Here is a 20,604-nt window from a genome sequence, read left to right on the forward strand (position 1 = left end):
AAAACTTATACGAAGACACTTTGCAATCTGTAAGATTTCATACAAATATAATATTATTAGTAAAATTTTAATTCTGAAAAAAACTGGTTAAATGTTAAAAATTGGCTGTAATAAATGTTTGAAAAAGAAACAATGGTTTTTATTACCTAACGGCTCTTTATATATAGACCTTATTTGCTACTGAACTATGTAAAATAAACAAAGGATAGGAAAAGAAACAGAAAAATAAGTTCTTTAATCTCCTTACCTCACAAGAAATTAGAATTTGCATCTCTTTACATCATTATACCTCAAAACATCTAAAATGTTAACTAGAAAAACCCTTTAAGTTATGAATTCCCAAACATAAACACACATAGGTGTGTTAACACAGACAGGTACACAGACACACCCTAAGAGTAATGAGAAAAAGTATAACAGATTTATACACTCAGAAAAATGTTTAAATATATTCATAGAAATATAATGTACACACACCTCTCTCAGAGCAACTCTACCTACATTTACCCCAACACTATTTTCTGTATTGTTAAAACAAATGTTTCAAAAATTCTTTAGTGAATGAGATTTTGTATTCATATTAGCACCTGACATTTATTTAATGTTCATAAATGCAAAATTTTATAAGATACCAACACTGAATTCTTAATAATTTAGAACTGTCATCTCAAATATTAATTATTTTAACTAAGCTCAAATAAAGTCTTGCCTTCAAGGGAAAGAATAATACAAATAACAGTAATGATAGCAGACCTTTACTAGGGCCACCAACTAAAAAAAGCACCTTATCAAAATAGATATTTACACAGGGATTCCTTTGGAGCAATTAATGCCTATCTGAAATCGCCTCAAGCAGGCACGATTGTGTGTATATGCATGCATGCTTTTTTCTTTTTTATTTCCTAGTGTCCTTCCCTGATGACTGTCAGAAACTTCTTCGTAGTATATTTGTCTCTAGAATTTTTGTGCCATATCAACTAGATTAGAACTATATTTCAATCAATATTTTAAAAATTTTATCAGCGATCAATCTCAGAGAAATGGTCTGATGATTTGTACTATGAGCTTTAGGAGATGAACTGTATGGCAAATGCATTACTTCCCTAAATTCTAAAGCAAGATTTTAAGATATATCACTGATTAGTAACAGCACTGCACGTGGAAAACTAACACAACACTGATTTTCCTTTTCTTTGTTCAAAGTAGAAGTGAGAAAAAAATTAACTGATATAACAGTTCTTCACAGCAACTTGAGCAAAAAAGATAAAGTCTGAGTTTCACCGTGTATCACAAAATTCTTGTAACAAGAAAATAAAAGCAGATGTTTTAACAGTTTGCTTGAAATGGATCTTTATTCTAGACCCCACAGGTTTTACAAAAATGGTACCATTTCTCAAGGGCACTGAATTATTTATAAATCACGACAATTTCTGCAACTACTGTATGTCAAAACTATTCAGAATTCTCAGCTAATCCAAAACCCTTACTTTATATTTGATTAAATTTGAAACTGGCAACATTCAATGTTATTCAAGGGCCAAAAATTAACTGAAGAAAAGCAGGGATTAGAAGCTAAACTATTGGGCTCAGGGTTCAGATGTCCTCCCTCTACTGTCTTCTTCTTCATTGAAGCTGTATCTAATTACAATAGTAGTAATGACGATAATAATAGTTGCTATGTACTGAGTTACTACTATGTGCTAGTAGTGGCTATATTCTGTCTCGAGTCCTTTCAACAATCCAGAAAGGCAGGTATCATTACCTCCATCTTTAAAATTGGAGGGAAAAAAAAAAGCTCAATGGAATTAAGAGTTTTACTCCAAGTCACACCTGCTGGGTTTAAGATACCCTGAGCTTCCCCTTGCCATATATGAAACATACACTCACATTGCAGAGTCTTTGTAATTGCTAAGTTCTGCTCTAGAACACTCTTATTTCAAATACCTGAGGATCTTCACATCACTTCTCTGAAGTCTCTTACCAAATGTTACTTGTCAGTTTTTTCTTCACCACCAAATAAATATATACCTTCCTTCCCCTTCTCACGTTTACAGTTCAAATCTCATCTTTCATCCATTGCCTTATGTTCTCCATAGCATTGTTTCCAACTAGAAAAGGTATATATTTACTTATTGTCTTTCTTCCCTAGAACATATGCTGCATAAGGACAACTTTGTCTGTTTGGCTCATCAGTGCTTAGGAATAGGGCCCGGCTCTTCATAGGTATTCAATATATTGTTTAATAAATGTGTGAATGGCTTAATGAATACATGCAAATTCTCCTATTTCCTTTAGGAAGCACAGATGTATTCAGAGTAATATTTCAAATACAAAAAACTGGCAAGGTATACTGCAGAGGCTCCAGCTCCAGAAGGCCAAAAGATGGCCACAGCCTCAGAAGATAAGATACTCCCCAAAATGCCAGGACCACTGTATTAGTCCGTTTTCAAGCTGCTAAGACATACCTGAGACTGGGCAATTTACAAAACAAAGAGGTTACTGGACTTACAGTTCCACATAGCTGGGGAGGCCTCACAATCATGGCGGAAGGCAAGGAAGAGCAAGTCACATCTCATGTGGATGGCATTAAGAGAGAGCTTGTGCAGAAAAACTCTGGTTTTTAAAATCATCTGATCCTGTGACACTCATTCACTATCACGAAAACAGTCCAGGAAAGACCCGCCACCATAATTCAATCACCTCCCACCAGGTTCCTCCCATGACACGTGGGAATTGTGGGAGTTACAATTCAAGATGAGATTTGGGTGGGACGCAGCCAAACCGTATCAACCACCATCAGTACTGTATTTCTTCTTTGAGGAAATACTTAACTCAAATCACATATTTTTTTAATTGAATTGTTTATCTTTTTGTTGTTGAATTTAAGAAGTCCGTTATATATCCTAGATAGCAAATCCTCATTAGATATATGATTTGCAAATATTTTCTACCACTCTATACACTGTCTTTTCATGTTCATGATAATGTCCTTTGATGCATAACATTTTAAAATTTTTATGAAGCTTAATTTATCAATTTTTCCTCATTGCTCATCCCTTTTGTATCATATCTAACAATCCACTGCCAAATCCAAGCTCATGAAGATTTGCCTCTGTATTTCTCAATGACTTTAGCGATTTAGCTCTCATATATAGATGTTTAATCCATTTTGAGTTAAATTTTGTATATAAGGTAAGAATCTAATTTCATTCTTTTGCATGTGGAAATCCAGTTGTCTCATTATTATTTGTTGAAAAGACAAATGGTCATTTTTAAATAGAGATAGTTTTACTCCTTCCCTTCTAATTTGAATGTCTTTTATTTCTTTTTTTTAATTTAACTGTTTTCACCATTGGCTGAACATGTCATCCTTGTCAAAAAATTACTTAGCCATAGAAGTATGGGTTTACTGTAATCCCAGCACTTTGGGAGGCTGAGGTGGGCGGATTATGAGGTCAGGAGATCAAGACCATCCTGGCTAACACAGTGAAACCCCATCTCTACTAAAAATACAAAAAATTAGCCAGATGTGGTGGCACATCCCTGTAGTCCCAGCTACTCGGGAGGCTGAGACAGCAGAACCGCTTGAACCCAGGAGGCAGAGGTTGCAGTGAGTCGAGGTCATGCCACTGCACTCCAGCCTGGGCGACAGAACGAGACTCCAACTCAGAAAGAAAGAAAGAAAAAAAAAAGAGTATGGGTTTACTTCTGGACTCAATTGTACTCCATTGATTTCTGTCTATCCTTATGCCAGTACCACTGTTTTGATTACTGCAGCTCTGTGCTAAGTTTTGAAACTGGGAAGCCTGAGTACTAAGACTTCGTTGTTCTTTTTTAAGGTTGTTGTGGCAATTTGAAGCCCCTTGAAATTTCATACAAATTTGGGGATTAGTCCTTACATTTCTGCAGCAAAGTTTTATAATTCTCATGGGGATTATCTTGAATCTATAGATCATTTTGGGTAGTATTGACAGCTTAACAGATCAAGTCTTTCTACACAAGTTTCTGCTATGTAGAAGGCACTAACCACGGAAAGTACCAAAAAAATAAAAAATAAAAAAAGCCCTTCTTCTGACATATAGTTGGCCCTGTATCTGCAAATTTTGCATCTGTAAATTCAACCAACTCAGACTGAAAAATATTCAGGAAAAAAGTTTTTTTAAAAAATTATACTACAACAATAAAAAATAATACAAATTTAAAAATATACAGTATAGCTATTTAGATAGCATGTACATTGCATTAAGTATTATAAATAATCTAGAGATGATTTAATGTAAATGGTGGGGAGAATACACATGGGTGATAAGCAAATATTTTGCCATTTTATATAAGATTTGAGCATCCACAGATTTTTATATCCATAGGGGGCTCCAGGAACTAATCTCACGCAGATACAGAGAAACAACTGTAACTCAGTTTTCTACAAGTATCTGTTATTTAATAAATGTATTTATATTTAACTTCTTCAGAAAATTAATTTATTTCTCATACCTCCCTTTAAGCTCTACCACCTTAACTTGCTTTTTCTCCAGCCCACATTTCTACCTAATATTACTTTATATAATTATTCCTTGCATTTCTTCATTCCCCTAAAATGTAAATTCCATGAAAGCAAGAACTAAGTTTTGTTGACAGCTATAACCCCAGGACCTAGAACAGTATCTGATATATACTTACTTGTCAGTAGTTGTAGAATTTTGTAGTTTGTTTCCCATTTACTGCTCCAGACTGTTCTAACCAACTACAGGCTTCAGATGAGATCTACTTTTGTCCCTAAGTGTTACAAAGTAGCCCTTCCAAGCTTACCATGATTATTTGAGGGCTATATGGAGAAAGAAATCCCCCTGTGTAAGAACAACACCTAGTTAACAAGTACATCTATGTAACAAGTAACACGTTGAAAGCCAAGTTTTAAGACAGTTAAGCTGCTAAGATGTTTAAGTCACATAAGTGAAACTAGAAGCAGGAAGATCAGTTAGCTACTGCAATGGTCTAGATATGAGAGTAAAAGGCCATGAAGTAGAATACAAGAAATGGGAGGGAAAGGGAAGGGATATTTGGGAAAAACTTTGCTAGAAGAAAGACTAACTTTTCATTCTATAGATTTTCATACTACTACTAATGTACTACCTGTCAGAAATCATTTATATGTATGTGTGTGTATGTGTGTACATACACACACATATATATGAAGTCATATATTTGTATATTACAGGGAAAAAGTGGAAATAGTTTGCTTATACTATATACCTTGTAGTCCAATCTGCAAAACAGCTGTTTTATTTCCACGATAAGTTAAAGAAGAGATAAGTGAAAGTTTTCCCTGAAATGACAAAAAAAAAAAAACAGTTACAAAGAAAAGTCAAATGAGTTTATAATAAAACCAAGATATAAATAAAAGTTAGAATTTTTATAGCAACAGTTTTATATTTCAAGAAGTCAAAGTACTGTGTTCAGGTAACTATTTCAAGACAAGGAGCAGTGCTGAATTCATTTTTCTAGAGAAAAATCAGGTCTACAAATGCTTCAAGGTTTAAAATACAATTTCTTAAAAGTAATCCTATTAGGTAGGTACTATGAGTTCCTTATTTTGCCGATAACTAGATCAACTTTCCCTAGCTTTGCTTTAATCTGTAATATTGTTCTCTAAAAAATAATAAAATGATGTTTGCTCCTAGAAAGAAATGAAAACTTAATAAAGATTTAGAAATGCAAAACAGAAATATCATAAATATAGTGTGGATAAATCTACAGATTAAGACACAAGTACAGTTTAGTCTTTGTACAGCTTCTGTAACTAACCAGCTCTGTCAGTTTTAAAAAAGTTACTTGAGTCTCAGATAAAATGAAGTGTTTAATCTGGTTTCTGTAAATAAAATTTAAAAATAGATCCTATTAGCCTCCCAGGTTAATATTCCCAGGTTAATATTTGATAAAGCTAACAAAAAACACATCAACTTTACTTATAAAGTAGGACTCAATTTTACTTATACATTAATTTTACTTATAGGAACATAAATAAAAATATGGTTATCAACAATGCATAATGATTCACAGTCAAAAGCAAAAGTAGTTACATTTAGAAGATAGAAAGCTGAAAAAAGTAACAACAACAAAAAGTTAAACAATCTGTAAATCTCAAAACTTTTCTTGACCCATCAGAGAGTTGAGGTGACAGGGCAACCAACTAAGCAGAAATCTGAGAAAAGCAAGGTACTTCTAATGAGAATAAAACAACTGTTTTATTTCTGTCTAAGTTAAAGAAGAGATAAGTGAAAGATTTTCCTGAAATGAAAAAAAAAAAAAAATAGTTACAAAGAAGAACCAAAGTTTATAATCACACCAAGATATAAATAAAATTTTTATAGCAACTTGCTTACCTAAATGACAAATGTTCCCAGACATGTGTAAGAAAAATTCATCTAACACTTTCAATGAATTGCTAGAGGCCAAGCATGGGGCGATGAAAACACATGGAGCCCCGGAGCTGCAAACACAGGGGAATTCATATTCATTTACCTGTGCTTCTCCACAGACCTGACAAGGTTCAGGACAGAAGTAGGGCAATGGCAGCAGCAGTTACTGCACGAAAGGTAGGAAATTCTGCTTGGATCTTTCTCCTCTTTCTTTCAGAACAAAGGCCTTAAAATGCTGGGAGAAATGCAAAAAAACATGTAAATCCATGACTATTGGTGGAAACCCACTGCAGCTGGAAGGCAAGAACAGAAAAAAAAAACCTTCTATCCCTGTTAGGGGTGGGCAGGAACAGGTACATAGGTGAAAGGCCCAGACCTATACAGCTAGAGGCAAAGCAGGATCATTGAGAAGGCCCCACTCACAAGACCTGGGACCTACTGCTACCAAGACAGGCTTCATCAGAACAGAGAACATCTACCCATTAAAGGCTAACCAGTACCTAGTAAAAAGTAACATAGTCTACTACTGGAAGAGAAGACCTTGAGCAGGGAGAGAGACCTTATTTGAGGCAAAACACAAAGGAAAGATCTAAAACTAAGGATGGGGAAGACAAGAGAAAAATCCTCTAGTCAACCAGCTCTGATCCTACATACAAAGTAACTCTAGAGGAATATGAAGCCTCTAGTGCATTGAAGAACCAAAAACAACAACGAATCCCAAACCTAACTCTACCCCTGACTAGATTAACTCAATGCACCACACTAAAGGCCTAGCACAAAGAAAGACCTACACATGCCCAGAAATAAAAACTACCTCAATTTCCACTGTCCTACACAAGACGTATAGCTTTGAACAATAACAACATAAGAGACATACAAAAAAGGCAAGAAAAAATACAAAGCAATCAAGAGAACCACAATCAATCAGATTAAATGACAACTTAATCAGAAGGGGTAAAGCTGAATAGATGCCCTATATAAACTCCTAGATGCATCATTTCAACCTTCCTCACTGAGAGTACAAGAAATCCCCTTTACACAGCAGGAAGACATCTGGCCCTCACTGCATTGCTCCGAATGGGGAGGATGGGCAGGGAGTTATTGCTGAGATATGCTGAAATGGAGCAATTGCAGAGAATAATATAATTATGTGGTGCTTAACAACAGGGATACATTCTGAAAAATGTGTTGTCAGGCAATTTCGTCTTTGTGTGAACATCAGAGTATGCCTAAACCAACCTAGATGGTATAGCCTACTATACACCGAGGCTATACAATATAGCCTATTGCTTTTAAGCTATAAACCTGTACAACATATACTGTATTAAATACTGTAGGCAATTATAAGACAATAGTAAGTATGTATCTAAACATATACAAACCTAGAAAAGGTAGAGTAAAAACACAGTACTATGATCTTATGGGACGGACCACCATCATATATGCAGTGCATTGTAGACTGAGATGTCGTATACACTGCATAACTGTAATAAGAGTCTGACTCTATTCTACAAATTCTGTTTGCTTTCAGGACAAAAATGAATTAGTATGAATATAAAAAACATAAGACATCCTGTTATGGACTGAATTGTGTTCTCCCAAATTTCAGATTGAAGCTCTAACCCCCAACAACTCTGAATTTGACTGTATTTGGAGACAGGGCCATTAAAGAGGTAGTTTGGTTAAAAAGAGACCATTAGAATGTGCCCTAATCCAGTCTGACTGGTGACCTCAAAAGAGAATGGGACATACAGAAAGATACCAGAGTCTCAGGCAAGCACAGAGAAAAGGCCAGGCGAAGATACAGCAAGAAGGTGAGCATCTGTAAGCCAAGGAGAGAGACCTCAGAAGAAACCAATCCTGCGGCCACTCTGATACTGATCTTCTAGCCTTCAGAACTATGAGAAAAATAAATGCTTAAGCCACCCAATCTGTGGTACTTTCTTATGGCTGACCTGACAAACAAATACAGACTTCTTAAAAACTGGGGATTTTCTAAGCTCAGTGACCCTCAGATGTGCTACAAACTCCATGTTCACATTATGTAACCTGGCCCTGCCCCCATGGGACTTGGGGAGGAAAGAAGAACCAGTGCAAACATGAAGTTCATGTTCCCTGCTGTGCCAATAAGTGATATACTATCTAAATCTATTTGGGTGCCTTGCCTCCTTAACAGCTGAATCTAGAGAAGTGTAGCATGCCAACCTACGAGCTATATCATATACTGTTGCTTAGGAACTATTTGAATACTTGACATTTACTCAAATGAAATAAAAACCTATGTTCAGATAAAAACCTGTACACATATATTTACAGTTGCATTATTCACCATCACAAAAACTGGAAAGAATCCAAATATTCCTACACTGGGCAATGGATGAATAGGCAGCAACAAAATTCTAATCACCAACAGAAAGAAATACTACTGAAAAAAACAACCTGAAAGAATGTCAAATGCATCATAATAAGTGAAAGAAGCCAGATGCAAAAGGCTACATGCTGTATTATGCCATTTATATGACATTCTTGAAAAACAAAAATACAGTGCCAGGAAATTGGTAAGCGGTCATGAGTGGTTAGAGTTGGCAAAGCAGCTAACTATAAAATTTTGGAAGGTGATGAACTACTTGATTGTGATTGTGGTTACATACACATTTGCACATATTTGTCAAAACTCATAGAAGTCTACACAAAAAACAGAATGTGGCACTAAAATCCATTTAATAAAATTCAAAAAACATTGACATCTGCAGATTAGAAAAGGGTATGTAAGTACACAACAGAGAGCTGAAAAAATGATTCCAATATGTAAAAGAACACAAATACCTCAATCTTTTTTTTTAAAAACGAGCATTCTACAAAGCAATCTGTTAACCATGAGAAATACATAAAAGGTATTTCCTAGTTTTAGCCCTACTAGATACTAACGTGTTCACTTATAGCTAAAAGAATTCGGCAATAAAAATGTTAAAATTGGACAGGGGTGATAGCTCATGCCTGTAATCCCAGCACTTTGACAGGTCAAGGTGGGAGGACTGCTTGAGGGTGCGAGTTTGAGACCAGCCTGGGCAACACAGAAAGACCCTGCCTCTATAAAAAAAATTTTTTTTTAATTAGCTGGCTGTGGTGGCATGTGCCTGTAATCTCAGCTACATGGGAGGTTGAGGTGGGAGGATTCCTTGAGCCAAGAAGTTTGAGGTTACAATGAGCTACGATCACACCACAGCACTCCAGCGTGGGTGACAGAGCAACATCCATCTCTTAAGCAAACAAATAAGAAAATGTTGAAATTTTAAAAATATTTCACTAATATAAGTAGGAACAAAAATAAAATAAGAACTTAGCAAACTGTCATAGTATTTAACATTTCTATATCAAGCACACAAAACAATAAAAGTGTGTCAAAATTAGATGCAGCTTGGAAATAATCATTATTAATGATATGTCAAAAAGGAATCAAATCATGGCACTTTATTAATAAATACAAGTATACAAGAAATATCGGCCGGGCGCGGTGGCTCAAGCCTGTAATCCCAGCACTCTGGGAGGCGAGACGGGTGGATCACGAGGTCAGGAGATCGAGACCATCCTAGCTAACACGGTGAAACCCCATCTCTACTAAAAAATACAAAAAACTAGCCAGGCAAGGTGACGGGCACCTGTAGTCCCAGCTACTCGGGAGGCTGATGCAGGAGAATGGCGTGAACCCAGGAGGCGGAGCTTGCAGTGAGCTGAGATCCGGCCACTGCACTCCAGCCTGGGCGACAGAGCAAGACTCCGTCTCAAAAAAAAAAAAAAGGAATACCATACTAATTGACCAGATGTAAAATAAGTTGAGAATGCTAAGAAGCATTTGATAATCATTTCAATGCAATTAAGTAGAAAAGACCAACCGTAATTCATAACGCTTCATTTAATAAGAAAGAAAATTCCAGGAAAATAAATAGAAATAAAAATTAAAAAGAAATAGGTGAGTAAACTGTTACAAACAAATGTCTACACGAAAAATATAAACAAGCAAAACTTAAATGTAGATTTCTTTTTATTATCAAATATATTTTGTCCCTCACTCCCTCAACTAAAATTAAAACTCTCACTAAAAATGCATCCAGAATATTGGATATGGCAGACAAAAGGTTCAGTGAACTCAAAGAGAGAGCAACAGAAATTACTCAACTGAAAATCCTCTCTGCTACACAAATAAAACACAATAAAAGAGAAAGGAACAGAATCTCAGAGATCTGTGTTACAGTATCAAAGAGCCTAATACATGAACATACACATGTAATTGGCATCCCAAAAACAGAAAAGGGTAATAATATGGCAGAAAAAAAAATATTTCAAGAAATATTATCCAATAATTTCCCAAATTTCATGAAAAACACTGAATAAATCCAAGAAGCTCACTTACCCACAGAGGAGAAATTCAAAGAAAAAGCATACTTAAGTATATGCCAGTTCAACTGTTAAAACTAAAACATAAAATAGAAAGGGGGCAGTAAAAAAATGCAAATCACATACAAAACAATAGAAGCCAGAAAGCAGTGTACTGGTATCTCTATAGTCCTAAAAGAAAAAAAAACTCAACACAGAATTCTATATCCAATAAATACATCCCTCAAAACAAACATGAAATAAATGGATTTTCAAATGAATGAAAGCTAAGAGAAGTTATCTCCAGCTGAAATACATGAAATGGCAGATGTTTTTCAAGATGAAGGGAAATAATGCCCAGATAAAAATGGATCTACAGGTAAAAATGAAGAACACCAGAAATGGTAAATATGTCAGTAAATATAAAGACCATATTTTTTCCTTCTTTTAATTTTCTTAAAAGACGACTCATTGTTTAAAGCAAAAGTAGTAATGTAAGGTAGAGTTTATAATACATGTACGTGTAAAAAATATAACAGCTCAATGAATAGGGGAGTGAGTAATTGGAATTTCACTATTATAAGATTCTTATATTTGTCAAGTGGGAAGAAAAAAGCAGGACATGGGAAATAACAACTGTACCATGGGGAATGGCACAATAGTAGCTGTAAATATACCCTAGTAAGGATGCATATTATTAGCACTATCATAACCACTAAAGGAACAAAACAGGTGTTGCTCAAAGCCAATGGAGAAAATAAAATAGAATAAAAAATATTTAACCCAGAAGAACTCAGGAAGGAAAACAAAAAACAGGAAAAACAAAGGGAACTCAAATCGTTTCACAGACAAACAAAACCATATCAATAATTATTTTAAATAAGTTGACTATGCTGATTAAATAGTGGGACTGTCAACTTATCTAAGAGATAATTAAAATACTAAACCATAAATAAGTTGAAAAAGAAAGGAAATGTTGATACACTCTTAATATAAGGCCACACTACCAAAGGCACCGAAAATCAAAGCCAAAGTATCTTAAACAACAACATATATACACATTTCTTCCCTACAAATGCAATTAAAAAAAAAAATGGACCAAGTAATTGCTACACCAGATGCGCAGATATCAAAGGAAGGGCACAGAAAACACGAAAAAGCAGAGAAATATGACATCGCTAAAAGATCACAATTATCTAGCAATAGATATCAATTTTAAAAAATTCCTCGAAATGCCAGATAAAGAATCCAAACTAGTGATTTTAAAGAAGTTTAATGAGATGCAAGAGAAATCTGAAAACCAATACAAAGAAATCAGAAAATCAATTCAGGTTATGAACGAGAGATTTACCAATGAAACAGAGATCTTTAAAAAAAAAAAGAAAGAAAAAAAATGGAAACCATGAATTAAAAAATTGAAGAAAATATAAAATATATTCAAAAGATTCAATAACAGATTAGACCAAGCAAAAGAAAGAATCTCAGAACCTGAAGACAGAATGAAATTTTGAAATAATGCAGTCAGGCAAAAATAGGAAAAAGTATAAAAAGGAATGAGCAAACCCTTTTGAGAAGTCCAGGACTACATAAAGCAAACAAACGTATGAATTATCAGTATTCCTAAGGGGAAAGAGAGATTAGAAAGTTTAAAAAACCTATTTAAGGAAATAATCAATGAAAACTTCTAAAGTCTAGCAAAAGAGTTAGACATCCAGATACAGGAAGCCCAGCTATCCCCAGGAAAATACACTGCAAAAAGGACTTCACCATAGCATATTATATTCATAACGTGTAAAGTCAAAGTTTTAAAAAAAGATTTTTTAAATTACCAAGAGAAAAGCATCTGTCTAGTCACCTATAAAGAAAACACTATAAAACTAACTGGACTTTTCAACAAAAATCTTACAGGTCAAAACGGAATGGACGGCATTTTCAAAGTGCTCAAAAAAAAGAAAAAAAAAAAAGTAAGCCAAAATTTTATATCTTGCCAGAAGAAGCTTAATAAAAGAGATATAAAAAATTTCCTAGAGAAAAAAGTAGAAAGACCACAAATTAACACGCTAGCATCACACCTCAATGAAACTAGAAAAAAAAGAACAAATGAAACTCAGAGTTAGCAGAAGCAAAGAAATAACAAAGATCAGAGCAAAACTAAATGAACAAGAACCAAAAACAACAACAAAAAAACCCAAAGGATCAATGAGACAAAAAGTTGGTTATTTAAAGAGAGAAATAAAATTGATGAACTACCAGCTAGACTAACCAAGAAAAGGAAAGAAAAGATCCAAATAAAATTAGAGAGGAAAAAGGAGACATTACAACTGATACCACAGAAATTCTAAAGGTAATCAGAGACTATTATGTATAACTATATGCCCATAAACTAGAAAACAGAGAGAAAATGGATAAATTGCTGGAAACATATGACCTCCCAAGATTGACGCAGGAAGAAACAGAATTCCTGAACAGATCAATGATGATAGCAAGAGTAATAAAAAAAAATCCCAATAACAGAAAGTCCAGGACCAGACAGATTCACAGCCTAGATGTACAAAACACAAAAAAAGCTAACACCAATCCACCTGAAACTATTCCAAAACTACTGAGGAGGGAATTCTCCCTAACTCATTCTACAAGGTCAGTATCACCCTGATATCAAAACCAGACAAAGATACACACAAAAAAAACTACAGACTAGTGTCATGTGCATCCCTGTGAAAAGACCACCAAACAGGCTTTGTGTGAGCAACATGGCTGTTTATTTCGCCTGGGTGCAGGCAGGCTGAGTCCGAAAAGAGAGTCAGCGAAGGGAGATAAGGGTAGGGCCATTTTATAGGATTTGGGTAGGTAAAGGAAAATTACAGTCAAAGGGGGGTTGTTCTCTGGCGGGCAGGAGTGGGGGCTCACGAGGTGCTCAGTCGGGGAGCTTTTTGAGCCAGGATGAGCCAGGAAAAGGAATTTCACAAGATAATATCATCCCTTAAGGCAAGGACCGGACCGGCCATTTTCACTTCTTTTGTGGTGAAATGTCATCAGTTAAAACGAGGCAGGGCATTTGCACTTCTTTTGTGATTCTTCAGTTACTTCAGGCCATCTGGGCGTATATGTGCAAGTCACAGGGGATGCGATGGCTTGGCTTGGGCTCAGAGGTCTGACAACTAGTACGTCTGATCAGACATTCATGCAAAATTATCAACAAAATACTAGCAAATTGAATCCAACAGCATGTCAAAAAGATCACACACCACGATCAAGTGAGATTTATCTCAGGGATGCAAGGATAGTTCAACATACACAAATCAATAAGTGTTATACACCACATAAACAGAATTAAGGACAAAAACTAGATGATCATCCCAACCGATGAAGAAAAAGCATTTGACAAAATTTATCTTCCATTCATGACAAAAATCCTTAACAAACCAGACACAGAAGGAACATCCCTCAACATAACAAAGGCCATGTATGACAGATCCATAGCCAACATAATACTGAATTGGGGAAAGGTTGAAAAGATTCCCTCTAAGAATTGGAACAAGATAAGGATACCCACTTTCACCACTCTTATTCAATATAGTACTGCAAGTCCTAGCCAGAACAATTAGGCAAGAGAAAAAAACAAAAGGCATCCAAATTATCATGGTTGGCTAACGATATGATCTTGTGTACAGAAAACCCTCAAGACTCCACCAAAAATCTCTTAGATTGGTAAATTAAGTAAAGCGTCAGGATACAATATCAATGTACAAAAATCAGTAGTGTTTCTATACACCAATAAAAAGCTAGCTGAGGATCAAGAACACAATCCCATTCACAATAGCTGCAAAAATAAAATAAAATACCTAGGAATATACTTAACTAACAAGGTGAAAGATCTCTGCAAGGAGAACTACAAAGGACGGATGAAAGAAATTGCAAACAACATTAAAAAAAATGGAAAAACATCTCATGCTGGTGGATCAGAAGAATTAATATTATTAAAATGAACATACCACCCAAAGCTACAGGTTCAATGCAAACCTTATCAAATTATGTCATTCTTCACAGAATTAGAAGAAAACAATGATAAAGTTCATATGGAACCAAAAAAGAGGCCAAATTGCCAAAGCAATTCTAATCAAAAAGAACAATGGTGGAGGTACACATTGCCTCACTTCAAAATATATTAAAAGGCTATAGCAACCAAAATAGCATGGTAGTAGTATAAAAATGGACACACAGATAAATAGAACAAAACAGAGAAATGAGAAATAAAGTCACATACAGCCAACTGATCTATGGCAAAGATGGCAAGAACACTACACTGGGGAAAAGACAAACTTTTCAATTAATGGTGCTGGGAAAACTGGATTGCCACATGCAGAAGAGTGAAACTGGACTCGTATATGTCACCATATATGAAAATAAACTTAAGATGGATTAAACATTTAAATGCAAGACCCAAAACTATAAAAATACTAGAAGAAAACCTAGGAAAAACTCTTTTAGATATTGGTTTAGGCAAACAATTCATGACTGTATGGGTGGCCTGCCCCTCCACACCTGTGGGCATTTCTCGTTAAGTGGAACGAGAGACTTGAAAAAAGAAATGAGACACAGAGACAAAGTACAGAGAAAGAAAAAGTGGGCCCAGGGGACCGGCGCTCAGCATACAGAGGACCCACTCTGGCACCAGTCTCTGAGTTCCCTCAGTATTTACTGATCATTATCTTTACCATCTTAGAAAAAGGAAAGTGGCAGGATAATAGGATCAATCGTAGGGAGAAGGTCAGCAGTAAGACAGGTGAGTAAAGATCTCTGTGACCCAAGTTTAAGGAAAAATGCTGTGCCTTGATAAGCATATGTAAACATCTCCATAAACCTTTTTAGTGCATAAAGAGCAGCATTACCCTAGCAAGTCCCACATTTTGCCCTAAGGCGGTTTTCTCCTTTCTCAGTAAACGGAACAGACAATCAGGTTTTACACCGAGATGTTGTTCCATTGCCCAGGGACGGGCAGGAGACAGATGCTTTTTTCTATCTGAACTGCCAAGAGGCTTCTTTCCTCTTACACTAGTCCTCCTCAGCACAGACCCTTCACGGGTGTCAGGCTGAGGGACGATCAGGTCTTTCCCTTCCCACGAGGCCGTATTTCAGACTATCACATGGGGAGAAACCTTGGACAATACTTAGCTTTCCTAGGCTGAGGTCCCTGCGACCTTTGGCAGTGTACGTGTCCCTGAGTACTTGAGATTAAGAGAATGGTGATGACTTTTAACCAGCATACTGCCTTCAGGCATTTGTTTAACAAAGCACACCCTACACAGCGCAAAATCCATTAAACCTTGAGTCACCACAGCACATGTCTCTTGCAAGGACAAGGTTGGGGGTAGGATCACAGATTAACAGCATCTCAAATACAGAACAAAATGAAGTCTCTTATGTCTACTTCTTTCTATATAGACATAGTAACAGTCTGATCTTTCTTTTCTTTTCCCCACAATGACTAAGACCTCAAAAGTGCAGGCAATAAAAACACAAATAGACAAATGGAACTTAATTAAACTAAAAAGCTTCTGTGCTACAAAAGAAATAATCAACAGAATGAACTATCTCTGGAATGAGAGAAAATATTTGCAAACTATGCATTCAACAGGGGACTAACATCCAGATTTTACAAGGGACTCAACCAAAAAACCCCAAATAATCCCATTAAAAAGTAGACTAAGGACACGAATAGACATTTTTCAAAAGAAAATAAACAGCCAATGAGGACATGAGAAAATTTTCAATATAACTAATCATCAGTAAAATGCAGACTAAAACCACAATGAAACATCACCTTACACCAATCAGAATGGGTACTAAAAAGACAAAAACATAACAGACATTGGGGTGCAAAGAAAAAGGAACTGTTATACACTGTTGGCGAGAACACACATTACTACAACCTCTATGGAAAACAGTACAGTGAGTTCTCAAAGAACTAAAAGTAGAACTACCATTTGATCCAGCAATCCCACTACTGGGTATCTACCCAAAGGAAAAGAAATCATTAAATAAAAAAGAGACCTGCACTCATATGTATACCACAACGGTATTCAAAATCACAAAGATATGGAATCAACCGAAGTGTGCATCAATGGAGGACCGGATTTAAAAAGTCATAAATATACACAATACTATTTAGACATTAAAAAGAATGAAATTGTCTTTCACAGCAACATGGATAGAAACGGAGACCTTTATCTTAAATGAAACAACTGAGACACAAAGAGAAATACTGCATGTGCTCACTCAAAAATGTAAGCTAAATAATGAGTACACATAGAAGCAGAGTGTAGAGAGATGGACAATGGAAACTTGGAGGGGTAGGGGATTAGGAGTGGAGTGGATGATGGGAGGTTGCTTGGTGGGTACAAGCTGCATTGCTCCAGGGACAGATGCACTGAAGGCACTTACTTCACCACAATGCTATATATCAATGTAGCAAAACTGCACTTGTTTCCCATATATATTTACAAAACAATTTTTTAAAAAATTGCTTAAATTATCAAAAGTTTCACAACTCATTTCTTGAAAGACATTTTCTGCTTTCATTTTTTTCACCTGACATTCAATCCTCACACTACCGAAAAATGAATTTGCTTCTTAGTGTTTAAACAAAACTAACCTTTCCAAGTGATCAATAATTTCTTGGTTATTAGAATGAACAGATACTTTTCAGACCTTTGAGCATCTAATAGCAACATAATGCTCTGGTTAGTGGCAAAGACAATGGGCATGTAAATCACTGCTCAGCCACTTACTGGCTATTAGACCTTGAATAAATTACTGAACCTGTGTTTGTTTTCCAGCTATAAAATGAGAATAATATTTAGGGTTCTCAGGATTAAGAGATTACATATACAAAGCATTTAGGAGAGTGCCTACTAAACAGCAATCTATACAAGTGTTACTGAAACTTGCTTTCTTATGTATCAAAGACACCACTCTCTCCTGAGTTTCTTCCTCCTTCTCTAGACCATCTCTGCTTCCTATTCATGCTACTTTCTTTCACTGACTCCTTTAACATGGTTCTCTTCTCTTCTATGCTTTGGCTCAAACCCATCTAAATTAGAGACCCTCTGGGCTTCAAACTCCCCAATCCATTTGCCTACTGGACACTACTATTTATACATCTCTGAAGACCTTTCAAATTTGTCCAAATTGAACTCCCTAAATGTTTCTCCCTAAATGTGTATCCCCTATTTTCTTCTGGCTGGCTAGGAATTAGAAACAGAAGTTTCCTGAATTTCTCTTTGCCACTCTAGTCTAATTGTTCTCTAAGACCTGCTGATTCTGCTTTTTTATCCTATCAAGTCTAAAGCAAATCATGTATATTCAAATTCCTGCTCTACTACATTTTATCAATACAATCTCAAGCAAATTGCTTAACCTTTCTGAAACACAGCGTCTTTAATAACAGTACCTACTGTCATAGGTCTTTGTTATGATTAAATAATACATGTAAAGCACTTAAAACACTACCTAATGTACGGAAAAAAATGCAACGAATGTTAACTTTAGGTATTATTATTACTATCTTTTTTCAATCTCCTTTCCAGCATCCCCTCTGCCACTGGCCCAGATCATCATCAACTCTCATCTAAATTACTGTAATTGCCTCTTAACATCTTTCCACTAATCTTGCCTTCTCCAATATACTCTCTACCTAGAAGCAAAGTTTTTTGAACTGAAAGTAAATCATGTTTTTCTCCTGCTAAAACCTATCAAAGACTTCCCATAGTTTTTAGAGTAACATCCAAATTCCCCAATATGCAGATAAGGGCTGTTTTTTACACCAAAGGAAGGTACAGAACAGTTATCCCGTAAGTTCCAGCTCAACTTTCCTGATGTCTGAACCAAAAACTCTCATGCTCACATATCACAATGCTAATAACACACCTATTAATTTTAACTGGAGATCAGGTGATTGTCAGACCCCACAGAAATGTGATTACCTTTAGTTCAGGGACTATATTTCTTCATCTTTGTACCTCAGAAACTTACTACAATGTTTCACGAATTTGCTAATTGTTTGCTAAATAAATACTGAAAACCGTATTGAAATATTCAATCTCAAATGTTATGACAAAGACAAAAACCATACCTAAACCAGTTCTCATAAACTCAACATTAAAAAACTGCATTCCTTTTAGTAGGAAAAAGCATCCTGAGTTACAGAAATTCTTACCTGAATATATTTCTTGCTATAATTGTAACCTGGCTGTAGGGATCCGAAATCTACTTACGTAATTTACTCAGCGGCTGAACTTCAGGCACCCCATTGACTTGCTTTATTAATTCAAGTGGCATATCAGTTCTTCTTCACACTGATGTCCAAAGCAAATTCAACTAGGGAATTTGACAACTTGCTGCTGAAGATACAAAACCAGTGTTTTATCCAAAATGCAGTCAATAATTTGCTTTAAGTCTCTTTGACTTAGTTATGCTTTTCCTTATTATGGTTAACACGGTTCAGGGTTGGGGGTGACAGGAGGATGGATTATTTTACAATTTTATTGCAAAGATCAATACAGGACATTCTTCCACGGAACTGAAACTTAACCATTTTCTACTAAGCTGCGTATTTAAAGTACCTCTAAAAAGCAAGTTTTAAGATCTGTAACAATGTCACTAACAGACGCCTTTAACACTGTGCTTTAAAATGTAAACCTTATTGGGGAAGAGGGAGGCGGAAAAATCCTGGGTTTTCTTTTTTTAACCCCCCATAGGAGCTGTAATATTGTATAGGCAAATTGCGCACCAAAAACTTCGTACTCCAAGATGTTTCTGTGGCCTCCTCCCTTCACCCCCTAAATAAACTAAAAAACAAAAATTACTGAACTGAGATTAACTTGTGCGTCGTAGGCCCCACCTTATTTACAGAACTCTTGATTGGGACACTCACTAGTGTCGATATCCAATTTTAACGTTTGCGCACCAACCTTCCTCCAAGCCACTGGAGCTCTGTGAGGGCGGGGACTTGGACTTAACTCTGTCTGCTCCTCCCAAAACACCAAGAAAGATGCTGAACACAGTAGGATCGAGATAAACACTCGTAAGAAAAACTGTTTCTCTGCGATAATTACATCAAATTTGTATCTAAACTAATTCAATCCCGGGCCCCTTCCGTCTGGTACCCACTCAACGAACACACCAAACCTTACAAATTTTACTCACCCGCAGTTTACAAAGAACCCTAGGAAAAGTTTAGACTGGCGCGCACGTGACGTCACTCGTACGCTGACGGTCCAGCTCCACGCATGCGTGCAGGATCCCCGGGCATAGGGGCTAGTTTTCCGCCCGCGGCGGCAAGCTGTGTAAGGGTTCACACACTGACAGCGCCGCGCCTGGAGGTTTGGCGAAATATTGACAGGATGCGGTGCCAACGGGAGCGTAGGGCCAAGGTACAGGCCCCGCCCAGTCCGGTCACATTTCCGGAATTCACGCCTCTCCCCTTAGCTCCGCCCCCAGTCGCTTTCCAGCTTGCGTTGCGGGAGACACGTTCAGGGCAAGTGGGCGGGTCCGCTGGGCAGGGTTTCAGCTTCCGTTTGGTAGATTGGAAGCTTATGCAGGCAGAGCCTTTCCTTTAATGTCCAGTTGTCTTCCCCGAAGAAGTAGGCACCTACTGCAGTCTTTATAAGGAAGCATTTACAAGGATAACAGTGTTATTTGAGAGTCTCTATAGTAATTTCGGGCATTGGCATTAATGCCACCATTGAGTCTTGCTATTTACAAACAGATTTGTAACCTTGTCATTGTTTTATAGGGCTATGATTTGGTGGTA

At 36.3% G+C, this 20,604-nt stretch overlaps 1 protein-coding gene across 8 annotated transcripts in view; it reads right to left on the minus strand.

Annotated features, from left to right (window-relative positions):
* The window catches only part of POT1 (protection of telomeres 1), a 121,512-nt gene extending 101,335 nt beyond the window's left edge, over positions 1-20,177 (minus strand). For 2 of the 8 annotated variants that reach the window (XM_007982796.3, XM_038004420.2), the window contains exons 1-3: positions 19,998-20,177; positions 19,067-19,192; positions 5,254-5,326 (exon numbers count right to left, since the gene is read on the minus strand). The gene's annotated coding sequence lies outside the window, so the exon portion shown is untranslated. Of the gene's footprint in view, positions 1-5,253; positions 5,327-19,066; positions 19,193-19,692; positions 19,951-19,997 lie in introns of those variants that run through there. The other 6 variants (XM_007982797.3, XM_038004422.2, XM_038004418.2 and 3 more) reach the window with 6 other exon arrangements.
* Between the last annotated feature and the right edge of the window lie 427 nt (positions 20,178-20,604).

This window comes from Chlorocebus sabaeus, chromosome 21, assembly GCF_047675955.1.
Source record: "Chlorocebus sabaeus isolate Y175 chromosome 21, mChlSab1.0.hap1, whole genome shotgun sequence".
NCBI lineage: Eukaryota > Metazoa > Chordata > Mammalia > Primates > Cercopithecidae > Chlorocebus > Chlorocebus sabaeus.